This window comes from Rhincodon typus, chromosome 2, assembly GCF_021869965.1.
Source record: "Rhincodon typus isolate 14 chromosome 2, sRhiTyp1.1, whole genome shotgun sequence".
Lineage (NCBI taxonomy): Eukaryota > Metazoa > Chordata > Chondrichthyes > Orectolobiformes > Rhincodontidae > Rhincodon > Rhincodon typus.
The window spans coordinates 129924587-129945846 of record NC_063333.1 but is presented as its reverse complement, the minus strand read 5'-3'; the positions used below and the strand labels follow the sequence as shown (position 1 = coordinate 129945846).

The 21260-nt window shown below is 43.5% G+C and overlaps 1 long non-coding RNA gene across 2 annotated transcripts in view; it reads left to right on the top strand.

Annotated features, from left to right (window-relative positions):
- The window catches only part of LOC125485637, a 24568-nt gene extending 3362 nt beyond the window's left edge, over positions 1 to 21206 (top strand). Inside the window, exons 2-5 of one of the 2 annotated variants that reach the window (XR_007264333.1) lie at positions 5196 to 5307; positions 6765 to 6859; positions 7726 to 12162; positions 20863 to 21206. This is a non-coding gene — a long non-coding RNA (uncharacterized LOC125485637). Of the gene's footprint in view, positions 1 to 5195; positions 5308 to 6764; positions 6860 to 7725; positions 12196 to 20862 lie in introns of those variants that run through there. The other variant, XR_007264332.1, reaches the window with a different exon arrangement.
- The last annotated feature ends 54 nt before the right edge of the window (positions 21207 to 21260 follow it).

The following is a 21260-nucleotide window of genomic DNA, read 5'->3' as shown; positions in this document are numbered from 1 at the left end:
AGTTGTTTGTTGCGAACCGAACGTGGGTGTTCCGCAAAGTGGTCCCCGAGCCTCCGCTTGGTTTCCCCGATGTAGAGGCCACATCTGGAACAGCGGATACAGTATACCACATTAGCAGATGTGCAGGTGAACATCTGCTTGATGTGGAAGGTCTTCTTGGGGCCTGGGATGGGGGTGAGGGGGGAGGTGTAGGGGCAGGTGTAGCACTTCCTGCATTTGCAGGGAAAAGTGCCAGGTGTGGTGGGACTGGAGGGGAGTGTGGAACGGACAAGGGAGTCACAGAGAGAGTGGTCCCTCCAGAAAGCAGATAAGGGTGTGGAGGGAAAAATGTCTTTGGTGGTGGGGTCGGATTGCAGATGGCGGAAGTGTCGGAGGATGATGCGTTGGATCCGGAGGTTGGTGGGGTGGTACGTGAAGATGAGGGGGATTCTGTTTTGGTTGTTATTGTGGGGAGGGGGTGTGAGGGATGAGTTGCGGGAAATGCGGGAGACACGGTCAAGGACGTTCTAGACCACTGAGGGGGGGTAAGTTGCGGTCCTTGAGAAACGAGGACATCTGAGATGTACGGGAATGGAATGCCGCATCCTGGGAGCAGATGTGGTGGAGGCGAAGGAATTGGGAATAGGGGATGGCATTTTTGCAGGAAGGTGGGTGGGAGGAGGTGTATTCTAGGTAGCTGTGGAAGTCGGTAGGCTTGAAATGGCTATCGGTTTCCAGGTGGTTGCAAGAGATGGAAATATAGAGGTCCACGAAGGAGAGAGAGGTTTGCAGATGACAATTTTTGTCTCCTTCTCTGAGGAAGGATGTTCTTGCTACAGAGGGAGTGTAATGTAGGTTTCCCAGACTGACTCCTGGGATGACAAGATTGTTATATGAGGAGAGATTAAGTCGGTTAGGATTATATTCACTGGAGTTTAGAAGAATGGGAGGAGGGATGGGATCTCATAGATACCTATAAAATTCTAAAAATTCCAACAGGACTCGGATGATGGAATGGAGTTTGCACATTCTCCCTGTGATTTCAGGGGTTTCTTCTGAGTACTCTGGTTTTCTCCCACAGGCCAAAGACGTGCTGGTTAGGTGGATTAGCCATGCTAAGTTGCCCCGTTGTGGGAAGGTTAGATGGATTAGTCATGGGAAATGCAGGGTTACAGGGATAGGCCATTGGGGTGGGATGCTCTTTGGAGGGCTGGTGTGGACTCGATGGGCCAAATGGCCTGCTTCCACACTGTAGGGATTCTATAATTCTGTGACTAGACACTTAGGTGCTGGAAGGATGTTCCCAATGGTGCCAGAACCCAGGGGGTCAAAGTTTCAGGATAAGGGGTAAGCCTTTCAGGACTGAGATGTGGAAACATTTCTTCACCCAGAGAGTGGGAAGCCTGTGGAATTCACTGCCACAGAAAGCGGTTGAGGCTAAAACATTATGTGTTTTCAAGAAAACAGGTAGATATAGCCCTTCTGGCTAAAGAGTTCAAGGGATGTTGGGGGACAGTGGGATTACGCTATTGAGCTAGATGATCAACCGTGATCATATTGAATTGCAGAGCAGACTTGAGGGATCAAATGGCCTACTCCTGCTCTTATCTTCTATGTTTCTGTCTATGGGTGTGGGATTAATGGGATATAGTTTTGATTCCTAGCTTAAATGCTAATCTGTTATTGTCACTAGCTCGAAGAATAAATTTTGCTCAGAATAATTTTTTTTGTTGTTCCTTGAAGTAATCTGTAAAGTGATGGAAGGGGTCATCAACAGTGCTATCAAGCAGCAATTGCCCAACAATAACCTGTTCACTGAAGCACAGTTTGGGTGCTGCCAAGGACACGCAGCTCCTGACCTTATTACAGCCTTGGTTCAAACATGGACAAAAGAGCTGAATTCCAGAAATAAGGTGAGAGTGACAGCCCTTGACAATGAGGCTGCATTTTACCAAGTGTGGCATCAAGGAGCCCTACCAAAACTAAGCCAAAGGGAATCAGGGGAAAAGTCTCCGCTGGTTGGAGTATACCGGGTACATAGGAAGATGGTTGTGGGTGTAGGAGGTCCGTCATCTCAGCTCCAGGACATCTCTGCAGGAGTTTCTCAGTGTAGTGTCCTAGGCCAAACCATCTTCAGCTGCTTCATCAATGACCTTTCCTCCATGTTAAGGTAAGAAGTGGGAATGTTCGCCAATGATTGCACAATGTTCAGCATGATTCACAACTCCTCAGATACTGAAGCAACTTATGTCCAAATGCAACAAGGCCTGGACAATATCCAGGCTTAGTGTGAAAAGTGACAAGTAACATCTGTGCCACGCAAATGTCAGGCAATGACCATCGCTGATAAGAGATAATCTAACCATCTCCCCTACTCATTCAGTGGTGTTACCATCATTAAATCACCACTATCAACATTATGGGGGTTTACTATTGACCAGAAACTCTAGCCATAAAAGTACAGTGGCTACAAGAGCACAAAGTAGGAATACTATAGAAGATAACTCGCCTCCTGCCTCCTCAAAGTCTGTCTACCATATATAAGGCACATATTAGGTGCATGATGGAATACTCCCTACTTGACTGGATGATTGCAGCTCCAATAACATGCAAGAAGTTTGACACCATCCTGGACAAGCAGCCCTCTTGATGTGTATTACATCCACAAGCATCGACTCCCTCCACCACCGACGCTCAGTAGCAGCAGTGTGTATTATCAACAAGATGAACTGCAGAAATTCACCAAAGATCCTTAAACAGTATCTTCCAAACCCACAACCACTTCCATCTAGAAAGAGAGGGCAGCAGATACATGGGAACACCACAAGGTGCAAAATCCCCTCTGAGCCATCCTGACTTGGAAATATATCGCCTTCACTATCACTGGGTCAATATCCTGGAATTCCCTCCCTAAGGGCATTGTGGGTCTACCTACAACATAATGGACTGCAGCAGTTCAAATAAAAAGCTCACCACCACTTTCTCAAGGGCATCTAGGAACAGGCAATAAATGTTAGCCAGCCAATAATGTCCATGTCCCATGAATGAATTAAATAGAGGAACGTGGTAGAAATTTATTTTTGATAGTAGTAATAAAGAAGTAATTGGCCATTTTGGTTACTGAGTCAACAAATTTACACTAATGGTGTGACTGGTGGAACAGTGAGATTTGATTATTAGTGCATTCTTCTCATTAGAGTCTTAATAACAGAAATAGGCCATTGAGACACATAAACTTATTCCCATGTAAAATTATACTGTGAGTGATCTGTCCCTCAACTTCACTTGCTGCCTTAGTTCCATACCTTTTGATGCCCTGAGCCAACAAAACTCCAGCAATCGCAATCTGAATCCATTGTTGAATCGACCTCTGTCACATATGGTTAAACGGACTTTGTCCAAATCCATATCAACAGCAGAGTGTAAACATGTAACATTGTCGAGAGTACAGTTCAAGGGAGTATGAGTCAGCAATAGGTGTCACAGATATGTACCCTTCTAGAGCAGAAAATAAAATAGGACTGGATACAGAATGAACAGCTCAGTTAGTGTCATCTGTTTTATACTTATCTCTCAAAGTTAAAGCCATTAATAAATACTAGGGCAGCTGGATCTTTACTGCCCATTGATAATGTCCCTCAGAAAGTGATAATTTCTCTTTGAAGCATTACTGTTCTCTTGGTGATGGTGTCCCCAAAATGGTGTTTGCTGGGATTTTGAGTCATTCATAATGAACTAACAGCAACTTCTGTCCAAGGAGGATGTGATATTTAAAGAATTTGGAATTGTTGATGTTTCCAATGATCCTGCTGCTCTTATGCAGATGTTACAAAGGGGGAAGGGATTGCTACAACTAACATTGGCGAATGCATCCTATAGAGCAGGTACAGTACAGAATTGCTGCATAGGCTGGATATTGAGTGGAGTGACAACAGCAATGGCAATCCTGTCTTACCCTGGATGGTGGTAGTACTGTGGGTATTGTGGCAGTTTGAATCATCCAAGGAAGCAATGTGCCTACTATCACATTCCTCTCTGGAGTTTTATAGATACTGGAGTGGGAGGTCAAGACATCAGCTTCTTATCATCTGATTGGCTTGTCCATATCAATCTCTAGCTAGCGATGTCACCTACCCTCCTGACTGACCAGAATGTTGATAGAATGGGACCTGGTGATGGTGCTGACATTTCTGGTTAGCATGAGTAGATTTGCCTTTACCTGTTGAAAATAGACTTTGCCTGTACATATGTGGTAGAAAGCAGGTCTTGTGATTAAGTGGCAGTGTCCCTGCCTCCAAGTCAGAAGCTCATGGTTCAGGTCTCACTCCAGACTAGATGACTAAGGAATGAGTATTCATACTGTAGCTGAAAAGGATGACTATTGACTTGGAAATCCTTCCAATATTTGACCATATTGGCTGGTAGGAGTGAGAGACACTTCAGGTTAGCCATGTGGTTTCCCACATTCATAAGAAAGAAAGAATTGGGACTCTACCACCACCATCTATATCTCCATATGCATATAAAAGTGCATGTTGCCACAGCAAGAAATTCTATGATTCCATGATCCTTGGAGGAATCAGTCAGCTGGATAGCCAGAATGGGTCAGATTGGTGACAACAGCATGCAGGTCAAACCCTGTAATGGCCAGGCTGGATTCAGTGAATAACTAAATCTAAAAGGTTTGTTCAGCATCAATCATAACTGAGTAATTGTTTTATTTTGGTTGCATTTAGGTTAGTTTTTGGATCAGAACATGAGGGATATGTTAGGAAATGGTCAATCAAATCACGTTTCGTATAGAGACTGACAGAGAAATACATCTTTGAGAAATGTCAGCAGAATTGGGAGCTCCTTAAAGAACAAACCACATATAAAGTACTCAGATAATCTGAAATAAATCATAGGACAGTTATAAATATGAATCAACCTGCGTGATAAAACAGACAAATCAAATTTTCTGATGAAGGGTCTAGGCCCGAAACGTCAGCTTTCCTACTCCTCTGATGCTGCTTGGCCTGCTGTGTTCATCCAGCTCTACACCTTGTTATCTCAGATTTTCCAGCATCTGCAGTTCTTACTATCTCTCCAAATCAAATTTTCTTCCTAGCCAAACAGGGTTAATTTCCGTATTCATGGTGATCTACCCACAGAAAGTTTCATAAAGGTTAAGGATGTTAATAATGCAAATCAACTAAATTATTTTTCTCCTATAGTACTCCATACACCACTGCTATCTCTGTACCATAACTTGGGTCTACAGAGACTTTCTAGGGAGTCCACTGGGGGAGTTGCAAAGAAAGAACAATCCTGGCTTCTCTAAAGAAGGTAAGGTCAGGAGCAAATTTGATAGAGGAGTTACAAACTGTTGCCCGTCTCTGAGAGACAATAATACATACATAGACAAAGATATGGTGGAGACTCTTAGAACTGTATAAAACCACAATTCATTTATTAAGTACTTAAACGAATAATACACACTTTTAACTACTAGATATCTCAATTACTGTCAGATTACCCCGATTTCTGTAGCTAAACTCAAAAGTTATTAACTGGGAGAGTTTGCAGCTGGCCAGGCTGAAAACTCTGTTCGACATCTTCAGCACGCCTCCTGATGTCAGGTACCTTCTTACACAACCTTAATCTTCAAAGTGTTGTTGAACAAAGGGATTTCTTCAGGCTGAGGTTGTTGACTTGCTCACCAAGCTGGCTTATTTTTGTTCAGACGTTTCATCACCATCAGTAGAGCCTCCGATGAAGCGATGTTATTCTACTCCACTTGGAATTTATACTGTCCAGTCCGTTATGGTGAGTACTGTCATTTCCGGTTTTGATCTGGTTTGTGATACCTATCGGAACTGACAACAAGACTCCTAAGACCACTAGGAATCATGGTGGCTCACAAGCCCACAGCCATGCTACAACAAACACTTACAAGGATTAAAGACTCCGTTCCCACAACATGCAGAACGAGCGTGGTTTACAAAATACCATGTAATGACTGCCACAAACATTACATCGGACAGACAGGAAGGAAACTAGCCATCAGAATACACAAACATCAGCTAGCGGCAAAATGACATGACGAACGTTCCCTAATATCAGTACACTCAGACAATGAAGGCCATCAGTTTAACTGGGACAAGTTAACCATAGTAGCCCAAGCCAAACATAGGCCGCATGGGAATTCCTAGAGGCATGGTTTTCCACCCATAATGCAATCAACAAACATACAGAACTGGACCCCATATACAATCCCATACAGAACAAAACCAGAAATGACACTACTCACCATAACAGACTAGACAGTATAAATTCCAAGCAGAGTAGAATAACATCACTTCATCGAAGGCTCCACTGATGATGTCACCTAGCATGGTGCCAAAACATCTGAACAAAAACAAGCCAGCTCGGTGAGCAAGTCAACAACCTCACCTGCAACTCGAACCATAGGTCTTTGCCAAAACTTTAAATTTCTTCAGGCTTTTTATACATAATTCTCCATGCCAAGCATGTGCTTTATTTGGAATTGTGCACGCATGTGACCAATCCTGAACATTTTTTCCAAATGCATGTCCTCTTTGGACTTATCCATGCACATAAGCAATCCTGAATGTTTTGTCCAGATATATGTGTTATCCGGTAGAAACAGTAGTTCCTGGTTTCCTGCAGTTTTATCTCTTAGCAGGTCTGACTGACTCAACATAATCCCATTCACATAGCAGCCTATTGTTAGGACTCTTATCAGTTCCTGTCAGTTTCTGTTATCTTCCTATTATTTTCAGCCTTATCCAACAAAATCATGAGGGGAATGGACAGAACCAATAGGCAGAAACTGTTGCCATTGGAAAGGAGGCGAAAGCCAGAGGACCATGATTTGGTGAGTGGCAAAAAACATAAAGGCAATATGGGGGAAAATCCTTTTTTTACTGTAATGCACAGTTCAGATCTGGAACGTCAGCACCTCATATAATCCCTAAAGTGTGGAAACAGGTCATTCGGCCCAACAAGTCCACACCAACCTTCACAGCATCCCACCTAAACCCATCCCCCTGTAGCCCACCTAACTTACACGTCCCTAAATGCTACAGGCAGTTTAGCATGGCCCCAATCCACCTGGCCTGCACATCTTTGGACTGTGGGAGGAAACAGGAGCACCCGGAGGAAACCCACGCAGACACAAGGAGAACATGCAAACTCCACACAGACAGTCGCCCAAGGTTGGAATTGAACCTGGTCCCTGGTGCTGTGAGGCAGCAGTGTTAGCGACTGCGCCACCCCTGTAGAGGGAAAACAGAGTTAACATTCTGACAAAGGGTGACTGGACTCGAAACGTTAACTCTGTTTTCTCTCCACAGATACTACCATACCTGTTGTGGTTCTCCAGGACACTCTGTTTTTGTTTCAGATTTCCACAGTTCTTTTTTTTATTTTAGGATCTGGAATGCATTACCTGTGGTGGAGGCAGATTCAGTCATGGTTTTCAAAAAAGGATTTGGATAATTATCACAAAAGTACAAATTTGCAGCGTTATGGGGAAAAATAGGTGGACCGGGACTAGCAGAGTTGTCTCACAGGAGATTTTAGGGATACAATGAGCCTGCATGACACTTGAGCATGGCAACTCTGTGTGAGCTGTCTGCAACAGATCTTATTGTTGCATATCTTATAATCGTTCTGCTCTTCTAAACTTCAATTCTAAGTCAATCAGAATTACTAACAACGTTCTCTGAAATCTATTCACAGTTTTGAAGATTCTCCAACTGACAAGGCTCAATTATCGATGGTGGAGGCAAGCCCAGAGGGATCAGGGGCCTTCCAGCCTCTCACAGGCCTGACCTCTCCAAGCTTGTGGAAACCCAGAACCGAGGCCCAACCAGCGTGGGAACAAGACTCGACCCCACAGTGACCTGACATCGAGAAGGCCCGAAACAACCACAAGACCCACCCACCCACACCCTGGAATGCTCAAGGCTGTGACTGGTGTCCAAGACCCCATTGGATGCACCCACCTACCTCTTGGAGCAACTCCAGGATTGACTAGGAGCTGCCATGTACCCAGGAAATGTGGAAAACATGCTGGACTTAAAGTGAAACTGAAACTTTGGGGTTTCCATTCCCCCCTCCCCAGCATACCCCTGGCAAATGTCTAATCGACTGAAAACAAGATGGATGACCCCAAAGCTAGACTTAAGTACACTGCTGTGTGCTCTATTTCACAGAGACATGGCTCACTGTTGCTATATCGGACTGTGCCTTACAAACTGAATGTTTGTCAGTTCATCGAATGGACCACACAGCATCTGCAGGCAAGCCAAGGGGCAGTGAGGTCTGCATCTTAATCAACACCTCCTGGTGCTCAGATGTGGTGACCCTGGCAAGTTACTGCTCCCCAGATCTAGAATATCTTACAGTAAAGTGACATCTCCACTACCTGCCACGCGGGTTCACCTCCGCAATCCTGACAGCAGTCTACGTCCCACGCCATGAGGAAGTGAAGAGTCCAATCGATGAAGTATTAAACACCACAAACGGGCTTGAGACACAATAACCCGAGGCCTGTTTGTTGTAGCTGGTGACTTCAACCAGGTCAACCTCAAAAATGTGCTACCCAAAATACCATCGACAAGTCACCTGTCCCACCAAAGGTCCAAACATCCTTGACCATTTCTATGCAACCATCAAAGATGCCTACCGTTCCATCCTCAATCTGCATTTTGGAAAATCAAAGCACAGCACTTTGCTCTCCTTCTTGGCTCACAAGCAGAAATTGAAGTGCGAGGACCCGGTATAGAAAGTAGTGCACTGTTGGTTAGAGGAAACTAAAAGGGCTTCTACAGACTGCTTAGAATCGGAGGACCGGTCCAAATGCGAGAACTTAGTGGCCAACTTAAACAAGTATGCCACTACCGCCATAGACTTCAGTAGTAGATGACTTTGTGCTGAAGAAGTTAATCCAAATGTTCCCCAACCGGAAATCATGGATGAACTGGGAGATACACTCCTTACTGAAGTCTAGGTCTGAGGCATTTAAGTTGGGTGACCCTGATCTACACAGGAAATCCAGCTACAACCTTTGTAAGGCCATCAGAGATGCCAAGAGGCAATACCCAACTAAGCTTGAGACCCAGACAAACCACATGGACACCTGTCATTTGTGGCAAGGCTTACAGCACATAACGGGCTACAAACGAGGTCAAACAGAATCACAGGCATCAATATATCTCTTCCCGATAAGCTCAATGCATTCGACGCTTGCTTTGATCAGAAGGTCAATGACACAATGTCACCTATCCCAATAGTCTTGGATGCGCCTGTATCCATGGTCATTGCCACAGACATTAGAATGACCTTCTTCAGAGTGAACCCACAGAAAGCAACCGGCCTGGATGGAGTCCACAGCTCTGCACTCAGATCCTGTGGATCTGTGGAAGTAATCGCAGACATCTTTAACCTCTCCTTGCTGCATCTGAAGTCCTCACCATCAACCCAGTGCAAAAGAAAAATCATTCAGCATGCCTCAATGACTACAACTGGCATTATGATCTGATTTTCTAAAATATGGATGGGGAGAGGTGGAGTGGTAGGCATCTTTGAAGATTGTATAACAGTGGTCAAGGATGTTCAGACCTCTGGTGGGACAGGAGACGTATTAATGGTATTTTGGTAGCACGTTCTTGGTTGGCCTAGTTGAAGCTACCAGCTACAAATGAACAAGGCCTCGGTGGCTCTGATCTCCATAATTATGAAGTGCTTCGAGAGGTTAGTCATGGCTCACATCAACTCCAGATCGCCTTGATCCTTTGCAATTTGCCTACCGGCCCAACAGGTCCACAGCAGACGCCATCTCCCCAGCCCTACACTCATTCCTGGAATCTCTGGACAACACGGATACCCACGTCAAGCCTCTTCTGATTGAAGGCAGAGCTGTAGTCAACACCATAATTCCAAACAAACTCATCTCCAAACTCAGAGACCAAGGTCTCAGCTTCCCCCTCTGTAACTGGATCCTCAACTTCCTGTAAGGATAGGTGACAGCACCTCCTGCACGATAATCTTAACAACGGTGCCCCACAACCCAGCCCCCTACTGTACTCCTTATACACTTATGACTGCGTGGCCAAATTCTACTGCAACTCTATTTACAAGTTTCCGATGAAACCATCGTTGGAGGTCGAATCTGAAACAAATGACAAGACTGAGTACAGGAGAGAGGTGGAGTGCTTAGCAGCATGGTATAAAGACAATAATCTCTCCATCAATGTCAGCAAAACGAAGGAGCTGGTCATTGACTTCAGGAAGCAGAGTGGAGAGTATGCCCCTGTCTGTATCAATGATGCTGAGGTGAAGATGGTCAAGAACGTCAAGTTCCTGGGAGTGATCATCGCAACAATTTGTCCTGGTCCGCCTACATCAATGCAAAGGTCAAGAAAGTACAACAATGCCTCTACTTCCTCAGGAGGCTAAGGAAATTCGGCATGCCCATAAAACCTTTTACAAATTTTTATAGATGCACTATAGAAAGCATCCTACCTGGGTGCATCACAGCGTGGTATTGCAACTGCTCTTTCTAAGACTGCAAGAAACTACAGAAAGTTGTGAACAAAGCCCAATCCATCACGCCAACCAGCCTTCCATCTATTGACTTCATCTATATTTCCCGCTGCTTCAGGAAAGCAATTCACATTACCAAAAATCCTTCCAACTCCAATTACACTCTCTTCCATCTTCTTCTGTAGGGAAGAAGATATAAAAGTTTGAATACATGTACAAACAGATTCACAAACAGCTTCTTCCCCATTTTTATCAGACTTTTGAACAGACCTCTTAAACGTTAATTCTGACCTCTCTCCTTGAACCTTGTCTGTGGCTGTAACACTGTATTCTGTTCTGTCATCCTGATACACTTTGTAGATCTGTTTGTAGAGCACAAAAAAAAACACTTTCAGTGTACCTTGGGTGCATGTGATAGCAATAAATCAAATCAACGAGCCAAATGGTCATCTCTGTGCTGTAACCATTTTATGATTCAACGATATGATCAAACTCCCGGAGTGCCGTGGTCAAGAGAGTAAACAGCAATCAGAGGTGTCTTCTGTGTTCTCCTTGCCTTCCCCCTGTGCTCTTCTGGAGCTTTCTGCATGTTCTGTTCTCCCCCGGGCTCTTGCTTTCTCCAGGCTGCTGCCAAAGACAGACAGACTTCGCAGTGAAAGGCAGCCACACCCATTTAACTGATGGCTGTGGGTAAACAATTCTTTTAAAAGCATTATTGAAAATAAGAACCTATTTGCATGCAACATTTTCATATTTTGAGCATTATCAAATACCATAACTTGGCCGGGCTGTTCGTTATGCCAAATCAAAATGGAAAGAGGTCCTTCATTCAAAACAACTGAGAGGCAATAGTGTCTCAGAGCCTGTGTTACAAATGATAGTGCAAGAGAGACGAGAGATTCGTGCTCATCAACAATTCTCTAGCGATTTAGAATTGATACTCTGCTATAATTATATACTAGATATTCCAAAATATCATTCAGAAAATTTATTTTCCTACTAACCTGTTGACTCCAATGATTCCCTAGTGTGAGCTGTAACTAAGACAGCAGTGTTTTTTGCCTCTGCGTCAGAAAGTTGTGAGTTCAAGTCCCACTCCAGGACAGTAATGAGGAAGCTGCCACCTTTTGGATGAAATATTGAACACAAGTGGATAGAAATGATCCCATGATGTCATTTTAAGGAAGAGTCAATGTGTTCTGGCCAATCCCTCAATCAACATGGCAGAAACATATTAACTGCTCACAATTGCTTTGCTGTTTGTGAGCCTTTTTGGTGCACAGAATTGGCTGCTGCAATTCCTACTTCTCAACAGTGGTTCCAATCCTGGAAACGAGCACTCAGGAAGTAGGTGGACAAAGCAGTGGGCAATAGAAATGAGAATGCGCCAGGAGGATAAAAAACATCAGTCAAATTTCAGATCAGTACCTGACATCTGTGTCAGCTGTGAAAGAGACTACTACTTACAAATCCGCCTTTACAGCAGCAACAAACAGTGTACGATACAAAAGTGGCATACCCAAGATGCAGTCTGTCATCTCCAAAGGTGTACGGCCACTATCATAATAATGACAACACATCAACATTACTTATTTGGCTGGAAAGCATTTTGAGATGATCTGTGGCATGGTATGATATAAATGCAATTTTTACCTATCCAAACTCACCCTGTAATATTTTTTGAAATGTGTACATGAAACTGCTGTAACTAACAGTCAGTAATTCTAACCTATCAGCTCGACCATTACATTAAGGTAACGTATCCTCACCATAGCCACAGTAGACCATAGGCTGCTCCCTCATTAGGGACAGAAAGATGACTGGCAGTGAGTTTAACCTGATGGTCACCATACCTCTTGTCAGGGGAAAGATTGAGAAGGAACTGGGTCGAGATCCAAAATGTCAGCTTTCCTGCTCCTCTGATGCTGCTTGGCCTGCTGTGGTCATCCAGCTCTACACCTTGTTATCTCAGTCATTTGACTAAGATTTTCAAGATGTTAAGGGGAACAGATTCTGTTAAGGACAGAGGAGAGAGGTAAACTGACACTTTCAATTCCCTTCTTTTATGGTTGACATTGGGTCTAGAGGGGCTGGGTTGAGTTGTGCCAAGTTGGGGATTGTTAAGGGTTGTTGTTGGGCCCAATAGGATCGGTCAGGAGGGGGTGCCAAAGTCCAGTGGGTGGGTTGTACTGGCTCAGGTTGGTTCGGGTGGGGGGTGGTATTGGTCAGTTGGGGCACAGATGGGTCAGGGTCAGATGTTAGGTCCAGTGATGGGTGGGAGTGCTGGCATGGTGGGTCTGGTCAGGTAAGTCAGGGGGGGAGATGGTGCCAGGCCCAGTGGATCAGGTTGGTTTCGGGTTGGCATTGTCCAGCTGGACTGGGTGAGGTCAAAGAGGGGTTGGGGCCAGCCGGTTCGGCTGGGTTGAGAGGCTGCGTTTGGTTGCTGGGTGCAAAAGGGGTTGGGTTAGTGGGAGTGGGCTACCAATCTGGTGCATTCAGTCTGTGGGTATGCCAGGTCCAACAGGATTAAATTGGCCAGGTGTTACCAGATCTGGAGAGATTGTGCTGGTTGAGTAGGGAAGAGGTTCTGTGTGCAGTAACATTGGTTCAGGGCAGTAGTAGGTGTCAGCGGTCAGTTGGTGATTCAGGTCAATAGTTACTTCAGAGTTAGAGTAGGCATTTAATCCTGTAATTTTAACTATTAATCTTAAGGGGGTCATAACTTTCTGAATCCTCTGACTCTGAGGGCTATATTCCCTCTATTTCTATTTCTTCTTCATGGAGCTCTGAGATTCTTGTGAGGTGGCGATGCCCAAAACCAGAAGTCATTATTGGGAATGGCTGCCAATCAGCTTGCATTGACCCTCAGAATGGCTGCACGGCCCCATAGCTTAGAGAAGAGCATTGTTTAAGGGACTTTCTTCGAAGGTTCCAGACACAGGGAATTACTGATCAGAATGTTTAACTTCAACACCTTGGAATCAACCTCATTGGGATTTCTGTATGATTCCAGTGTGCAATTCCAGTCTGTACTCCTGCAACGACTCTCCGCCCATTGGAATTTCTTGACTGCATTTACTGACATACTCATCTTAAGTCTAAATGTAATATCAATCACTCAGCATTTGTGTGTTCAAGGGGAAGAAAAAGATACAATTACAGAGTTATAAGCAAAAGAATAGCTCATGTTCATGTGTCTAGCTCATCGGTGGGAAATAGTCTTTGTGGGTATGGTGAAAATTGAAATCTTGAATTGTATTTTAGATGAGTTCAGATAGCTAGTGTCAGATATCAGGATAGTTGCAGAATTCCCTTGAAGAATAAATGTTCAGCAGATTATGAGATTATGCACTTACAATTTACATACAGAAGGTCCAATTTTTTTTGCAATCAAACCTAATTGAGGAATCATGTTGGGATGATTTTGAAAAAGACTTTACATCCTATTGTGTGTAAAAATCAAAGATTAAACTGCCTTTTCTTCTTGAAAAAATTTGTCTTTCTGCAGACTGCATAGGCTTTTTCCAGAGTCTTGGGATAATAGTGGATTTCAGTATCTAAGCCCAAAAATTCAATTCGAGGACCTAATTTAAACACGGTGTAGAATCTGGACACCTTTCCAAGATCCAAAACCAGCTCACCTTAGAAGTAAGAATTGTTAATGAACCTCAACTGGAGCAATTAGACACATTAGACTGAGGAAACAGACATCAAAGGTTTGAGAACTTTACACATTGAGCAACTAATGTTGTAATAGAAATTTACCTAAATTTATCTGATGAAAGCATTGTTCTTTAACAGCCTGTTGAAGTCGTAAAGCTCACCTGACTCTTGACAGCTATTCTAACTATCTTGTGAAAGTCTATTTTAAAATATAAAACATAATTCTAGAAACTCCCTCAAGACGTTAGGACATGTATTGTTAGGACGTGCCTTCCCTGGACATGACATGCATCTGCTACACTGAAAACAAAAGGGAGTTTGATGACATGTTTTTCACATTGCTTTCTTGGTAAAGCAAGAGAAATAGGATCACACATCTTGTAAATTTATTGTACAATCAACACATTAATCTGGCATTTCAACTGCCTGTAACAGTTTTCTACTGGTGTCAGGGCAGGTTTGAAGAAGGCTTGTGTTCAGGACTCTAGCGCCATCTATCCCCATTTTTCCTGTTAAAATTCACGGTTATATATTGTCTCACGGGCTAAGATTTCTATAAACAGTTGCAAATAATGCTTTGCAGACACTACTACTAATAGACATGTGACATCTGGTGAGCACTGGCATTATGGGAGTGTTACGTTTGATTCTGCATTCCCAGAAGGAATTGTATTTCACAATCTGTTAAATAACAATGCTTGTACTATGCAAAATTCTGTTATGACATTAGTTGCTCTTCATGTAAAACTCTTAACCTTTTGATAGCCATTTCTGCAAATCCATGCATCTAATCACTCCAGTTCAGGTCCATTCATAATTCTTATTTTCAACGCGATTGTGAATGGTGACCTGGTTTTAGGTGTCTACAAGATATCTGGATTCACTCAATGCATCTCATCCAATTTGTGCTCTGAAATTGAATTGTTGGTTTGGTGATATTTCCAGTCTGACCTTGACCATTTGATTTTTAGTGGGCATTCCCCAACTGGCGGCCCTTTGTTGTGGTTTTGCCTAATCTGTCACATGTCCTCTGGGGCACAATTGCCTTCAGGTGCTGGTCCAGCTTATACTGTACTCCTTTGACTGTGGGACCCATATCCCTCCCCTATCGTCTGCCAGCCTTGGAAACTCTCTTGGGCCCTAGTTAAATCCTGGAGGAAGGTTTCTGCCAACCACACCTCGGCTGCAGTTCCTTCAACATTTGCTAATTTAACACAATACTTTTACACTCCTCTGGCCCTACTTTCATCCTTTTAATTTAAATCCCAAGTGCTCTAACCTAACACTTGTAAATTCTGCTGTCATTTTAGCCCCTGTCGTCCTTACTGGTTTAATTACCTCACACACTGTAGGAATTTAGGACTTTCAACAGCCCTTGCAGTTGAACAGCATTTTGCTTGTTCCTAACATTACCCCCCTCCCCACCCCCAGCCAGTGCCCCTTGTACTGCTCCACATCTTATGGGCTGCATGTCAAGCTAAGTCACTGCCTAGCAACAGATGCGCTCTTTGCAATGATAAGCTCGGGGTATTATTCAAACATCACTACTCTGTTGACCAATTTACTCCACATGTGAATTCTAGCTAATAGAATTTTCAAACATTATTCTTTTGCCAACACTGTGCTTTGTTCTGCCTTTAGACAGCATCCCTACAACCTTAGCTAAAAGTAGGGTTTGAGGATGGCCAGTGTCCCTGAGGACAGTTTGCTCCTTTTCTCAGGATCCTAGATACAAAAGAAGTAATTGTGCCCTTTGAACAGAAAATCCTTACAGATCTGCTTTTCCTTCCTTAATTCCTTTCTCTGGAGCTTTCTGTTTTATCCACCTCCAAACTATCTCATTAGAACTTGTAAGTGTTACTAAACTAATGTTTATTCTGCGTTAGATGTATATCGGTCAAATTATAGTCGTCTGTTATAATAGTTGCTTTTCTGAAACTCTCATGCAGTTTTTAAGATCATATGAGAGAGTTTTTGAACTTCTCTGACAGGCTTACTTCCCTTAACCATTCATGTATGAGGGCAATTTTGAGTACACATACTTAACAGCTAGATTCGAGCTATTTAATTATTTCAAATTCAAAGATCAACTGGGCTTTTTGTAAGAATTCCTACATTTCTAGGTGCGTATTTCTAGCACTAATTCATAAGCACTCAAAAATGGCACTATTTCTGAGAGAGGTGGGGGAGTGGCATTGCTAGTCAGGGCTAGTATAGCAGCTACTGAAAGGCAGTTCGAGAATGATATGTCTACAGAGTCAGTTTGGGTTGAGGTCAGGAACAAGAAAGGAGCAGTCACTTTGTTGGGGTTATTTTTACAGACCCCCTAATAGTTGCAGAGAAGTGGAGGAGCGGATTGGGAGGCAGATACTGGAAAGGTGCAGAAGTCACAGGGTTGTAGTCATGGGTGACTTCAACTTTCCAAATATTGATTGGAAACATTTTAGTTGTAATAGTTTAGATGGAGAGGATTTTGTCCAGTGCGTTCAGGGAGGATTCCTGACACAGTATGTAGATAGACCAACATGAGGAGAGGCCACTTTGGATTTGGTGCTTGGCAATGAACCGGGCCAAGTGTTAGACCTGTTGATAGGAGAGCATTTTGGTGGTAGCGATCATAACTCTGTTACTTTTACAATAGTCATGGAAAAGGATAGGTACATACAGCAGGGTAAGGTTTATAATTGGGGGAAGGGAAATTACAATTCTGCTAGGCAAGAACTGGGTAACATAAAATGGGAACAGATGCTGTCAGGGAAGAGCACTATTGAAATGTGGAGATTGTTTAAGGAATGCATACTGCGTGTGCTCAATATGTTTGTCCCTAGCAGGCAGGGAAGATGCGGTCGAGTGAGGGAGCCATGGTTCTCAAGAGAGGTCGAACGACTGGTTAAGAGGAAGAAGGATGCTTATGTAAGGTTTAGGAAGCAAGGAACGGAAAAGGCTCTAGAGGGATATAAGTTATCCAGGAAGGAGCTGAAGAAAGGGCTTAGGAGAGCTATAAGGGGGCATGAGAAAACCTTGGCAAATTGGATCAAGGAAAACTCCAAGGCTTTTTACACATACGTGAAGAATAAGAGAATGATCAGGGAAAGGTACGGCCAATCAAGGATTGTAAAGGGAATTTGTGCACGGAGCCTAAAGAGATAGGAGAGGTCCTTAATGAATACTTTTCTTCAGTATTCACAACTGAGAGGGACCTAGTTGTAGAGGAGGACAGTGTGAAACAGGCTGGTAGGCTAGAGGAGGTTGCTGTTAGTAAGGAAGATGTGCTAGGAATTTTGAGGAAGCTGAAGATAGATAAGTCCTCCGGGCCTGATGGGATTTATCCAAGGATTCTATGGGAAGCGAGGGAAGAGATCGCAGGGCCTTTGGCGATGATCTTTTCATCCTCACTGTCTACGGGTATAATCCCGGAAGATTGGAGAGAGGCAAAAGTCATTCCCTTGTTCAAAGAAGGGAATAAGGATAACCCTGGAAATTACAGGCCAGTTAGTCTTATGTCAATGGTGGGCAAATTATTGGAAAGGGCTCTGACAGATAGGATTTACGATCACTTGGAAAGGCACAGTTTGATTCATGATAGTCAGCATGGATTTGTGAGGGGTAGATCATGCCTCACAAACCTTATTGAATTCTTTGAAGAGGTGACCAAACACATGGATGAAGGTAGAGCAGTGGATGTGGTATACATGAATTTAAGTAAGGCATTTGATAAGGTTCCCCATGGTAGGCTCATGCAGAAGGTAAGGAGGCATGGGATAGGGGGAAATGTGGCACAATTCAGAATTCAGAATTGGCTGACCCTTAGAAGATATAGGGTGGTAGTGGACAGAAAATATTCAACATGGTGCTCAGTTACGAGTGCTGTACCACAAGGATCTGTTCTGGGTCCTCTTCTATTTGTGATTTTTGTAAATGATTTGGATGAAGGAGTGGAAGGGTGGATTAGTAAATTCACAGATGATACAAAGGTGGATCGTGTTGTGGACAGTGCGGAGGGCTGTTCTAGGTTACAAAGGGACATTGATAGGATGCAGAGCTGGGCTGAGAAGTGGCAGATGGAGTTTAACCCTGAAAAGTGTGAGGTGATTCAATTTGGATGGACGAACTTCAAAGCAGAATACAGGGTTAATGGAAAGATTCTTGGCAGTGTGGAGGAGCAGAGGGATCTTGGGGTTCATGTCCACAGTTCCCTGAAAGCTGCCACCCAAGTGGATAGAGTTGTTAAGAAGGCGTATGGTATGTTAGCTTTCATTAATAGAGGGATTGAGTTCAAGAGCCGTGAAGTTATGCTCCAGCTATACAAAAGCCTGGTTCAGCCACATCTGGAGTATTGTGTCCAGTTCTGGTCGCCTCATTACAGAAAAGATGTGAAAGCATTGGAAAAGGTGCAGAGGAAATTTACCAGGATGTTGCCTAGAATGGAGGGAAGGTCTTACGAGGAAAGCTTGAGAGAGCTAGGGCTTTTCTCTTTAGAACGACAAAGGATAAGAGGTGACTTAATAGAGGTGTACAAAATGATCAGAGGTATAGATAGAGTAGACAGCCAGAGACTTTTTCCTAGGGTGAGGTAGCTATTACGAAGGGGCATAGTTTTAAAGTGAGTGGAGGTAGATATAGGGGAGACGTCAGAGGTAGGTTCTTTACTCAGAGAGTGGTCGGGGTGTGGAATGCATTGCCGGAGAGGGTAGTGGAGTCGGCCACATTAGGGGCATTTAAGCGGCTATTAGATAGGCATATGGATGATAGTATAAGGTAAGGGTGGGGGTTAGATAGACCCTAGGATTAGGGTAAAAGTTCGGCACAACATAGTGGGCCGAAGGGCCTGTATTGTGCTGTACTGTTCTATGTTCTATATTTCCTTGTTCCTAGTTTGTGAACCTGTCTGAAGGCAGCAGCAGCTAAAACATTTGGACTTTCCTCATTCGACTAGCTTTTAGCAATAGCACAAGCTCTTTAAGGGGATGGCCATGTGTATTATTGCTAAACTATTAATTCAAAAACTTAGCTAATGTTCTGGGATCCTGGGTTCGAATCCACGCCACAGATGGTGGAATTTGAATTCAATTTTAAAAATCTGGAATTAAGAACCTACTGATGACCATGAAATTATTGCCAATTGTCAGAAAAATCTATCTGGCTCATGAATGCCCTTCAGAGATTTGTGTGGCATGGAAGTTACTTGCCATTTGTCAGACCAAGCCTAGATATTGTCCAGCCTTGTTTTCCATCTGAACATGGCCTGCTTCAGTATCTGAGGAGTTGCAAATGCTGCTGAACATCCCCATTTCTGTCCTTATGATGGAGGGAAGGTCATTGACAAAGTAGCTGGAAATGATTGGGCCTAGGACACTACTCCAAGGAACTCCTGCAGAGATGTCCTGCAGCTGAGATGACTGACGTCCAATAATCAGAGGCTAGGAATACTGCAGTGAGTGACTTACCTCCTGACTTCACAAAGCCTGTCCACCATCTACAACGCACAAGTCAGGAATGTGCTGGAATACTCCCCACTTGCCTGGATGTGTGTAACTCCAGCAACACTCAAGAAACTTGACACTATCCAGCACAAAGCAGCTCGCTTGATTAGCACCACATCTACAAACATCCACTTGCTCTATCACTGACACTCAGTAGTACCAGTGTGTACTATTTACAAGATGCACTGCAGAAATTTACTAAAGATCCTTAGACAGCACCTTCCAAACCCACAACCACTTCCATCTAGAAAGACAAGGCGGCAGATACATGGGAACACTACAAGATGCAAGTTCCCCTCCTTACCATCCTGACATGGAAATATATCACTGTTCCTTCAGTGTCGCTGGGTCAAAATCCTCCTTAAGGGCTTTGTGGGTCAACCTATAGCACATGGACTGGAGTGGTTCAAGAAGGCAGCTCACCATCACCTTCTCAAGGGCAATTATGGACAGGCAATAAACCTTGGCCAGCAAGAGTGCAAGAGTGAATAAAACTAAATAATACTGACCTTCCATTAGGAGAGTCCAGAAATCTACTCACCCCTTTATTGGGTCGGCTATCTTCTCGAGGGCTGTGAAGGGTTCAACATCAGCATCTTCAAACTTAATTATTAATCAGGAATACTTCCAGAAATGAAAGCTTGCCTCTGAGCCAATCAGGTTATTTGAGTTACCAGCTGTGTTATCACCAGGAAAAGACAATATCTCCGCAGTTGTTTCAATCTGTCTTAATTCTCTGATCCTTTAAGCTTGCAATTCCTTTTCAAGTTCCTCCCCTTCCTTCTGGGACTCCCCTTCACTCTCTTTCACCTGTAATTTTAACTCCAACCTCTGGGTGAATTTTGGATAAGGTAAGCTGATCTGCTTCCAGATCTACATCTTCTGCACGATTTCAAATGAGGGAAGGATGCTCTATTTGCACCTGTAGCACTTCAAGCCTTTTTGTTTTTTGTTTTACGCTAAATTTTACCTGCATTGCTCTTACTTTAAGCTGTTTGGTGGTTGGGGTTCCAATTTATGCCAAGTTGAGTCCTTCTGTTCAATGAACAATTTGGTATCCAAACTAGCTATGCTACTTTCAGGTTTTGCATGAAATTTGCATTTGTAGTCTTTTTGCTTTAAATACACAATGTCAGCTCTTGAACTTTACTTCTTGGTTTCCAATTTTTTCCTTTATTGTCAGATTTCGCTTGCTTTTAGTCCAACTGTTTCAAATTCCAGACAAGCCCCGAATACAGCTGTGGACAGCAGAGAGAGGTAAAGTGAAAGCTCTAACTCCCTTTCCTTACAGCTCAACCAGGGTGGATTGTTTGGATCAACATATGTGCGTATTTTTAAGCACTTACTTGTGTGTGAGCAATTTAAAGTGAATAGAGCACAAATAGTCTATTTGTCACATTTCCAGTTTGTTATAGGGAAATAGTGTTTTCAGGTCTGGTGAAGGACAAAGTTTCTTGAATTATAATATAATTGAGCTCAGGTAAATGGTATCAGATATCAGGACTGTTGCAGGACCTCCTCAAAGAGATGAGTCAGAAGATCATGATGTTATTGACTTGTGACTTGTATCTATTTTTTGAA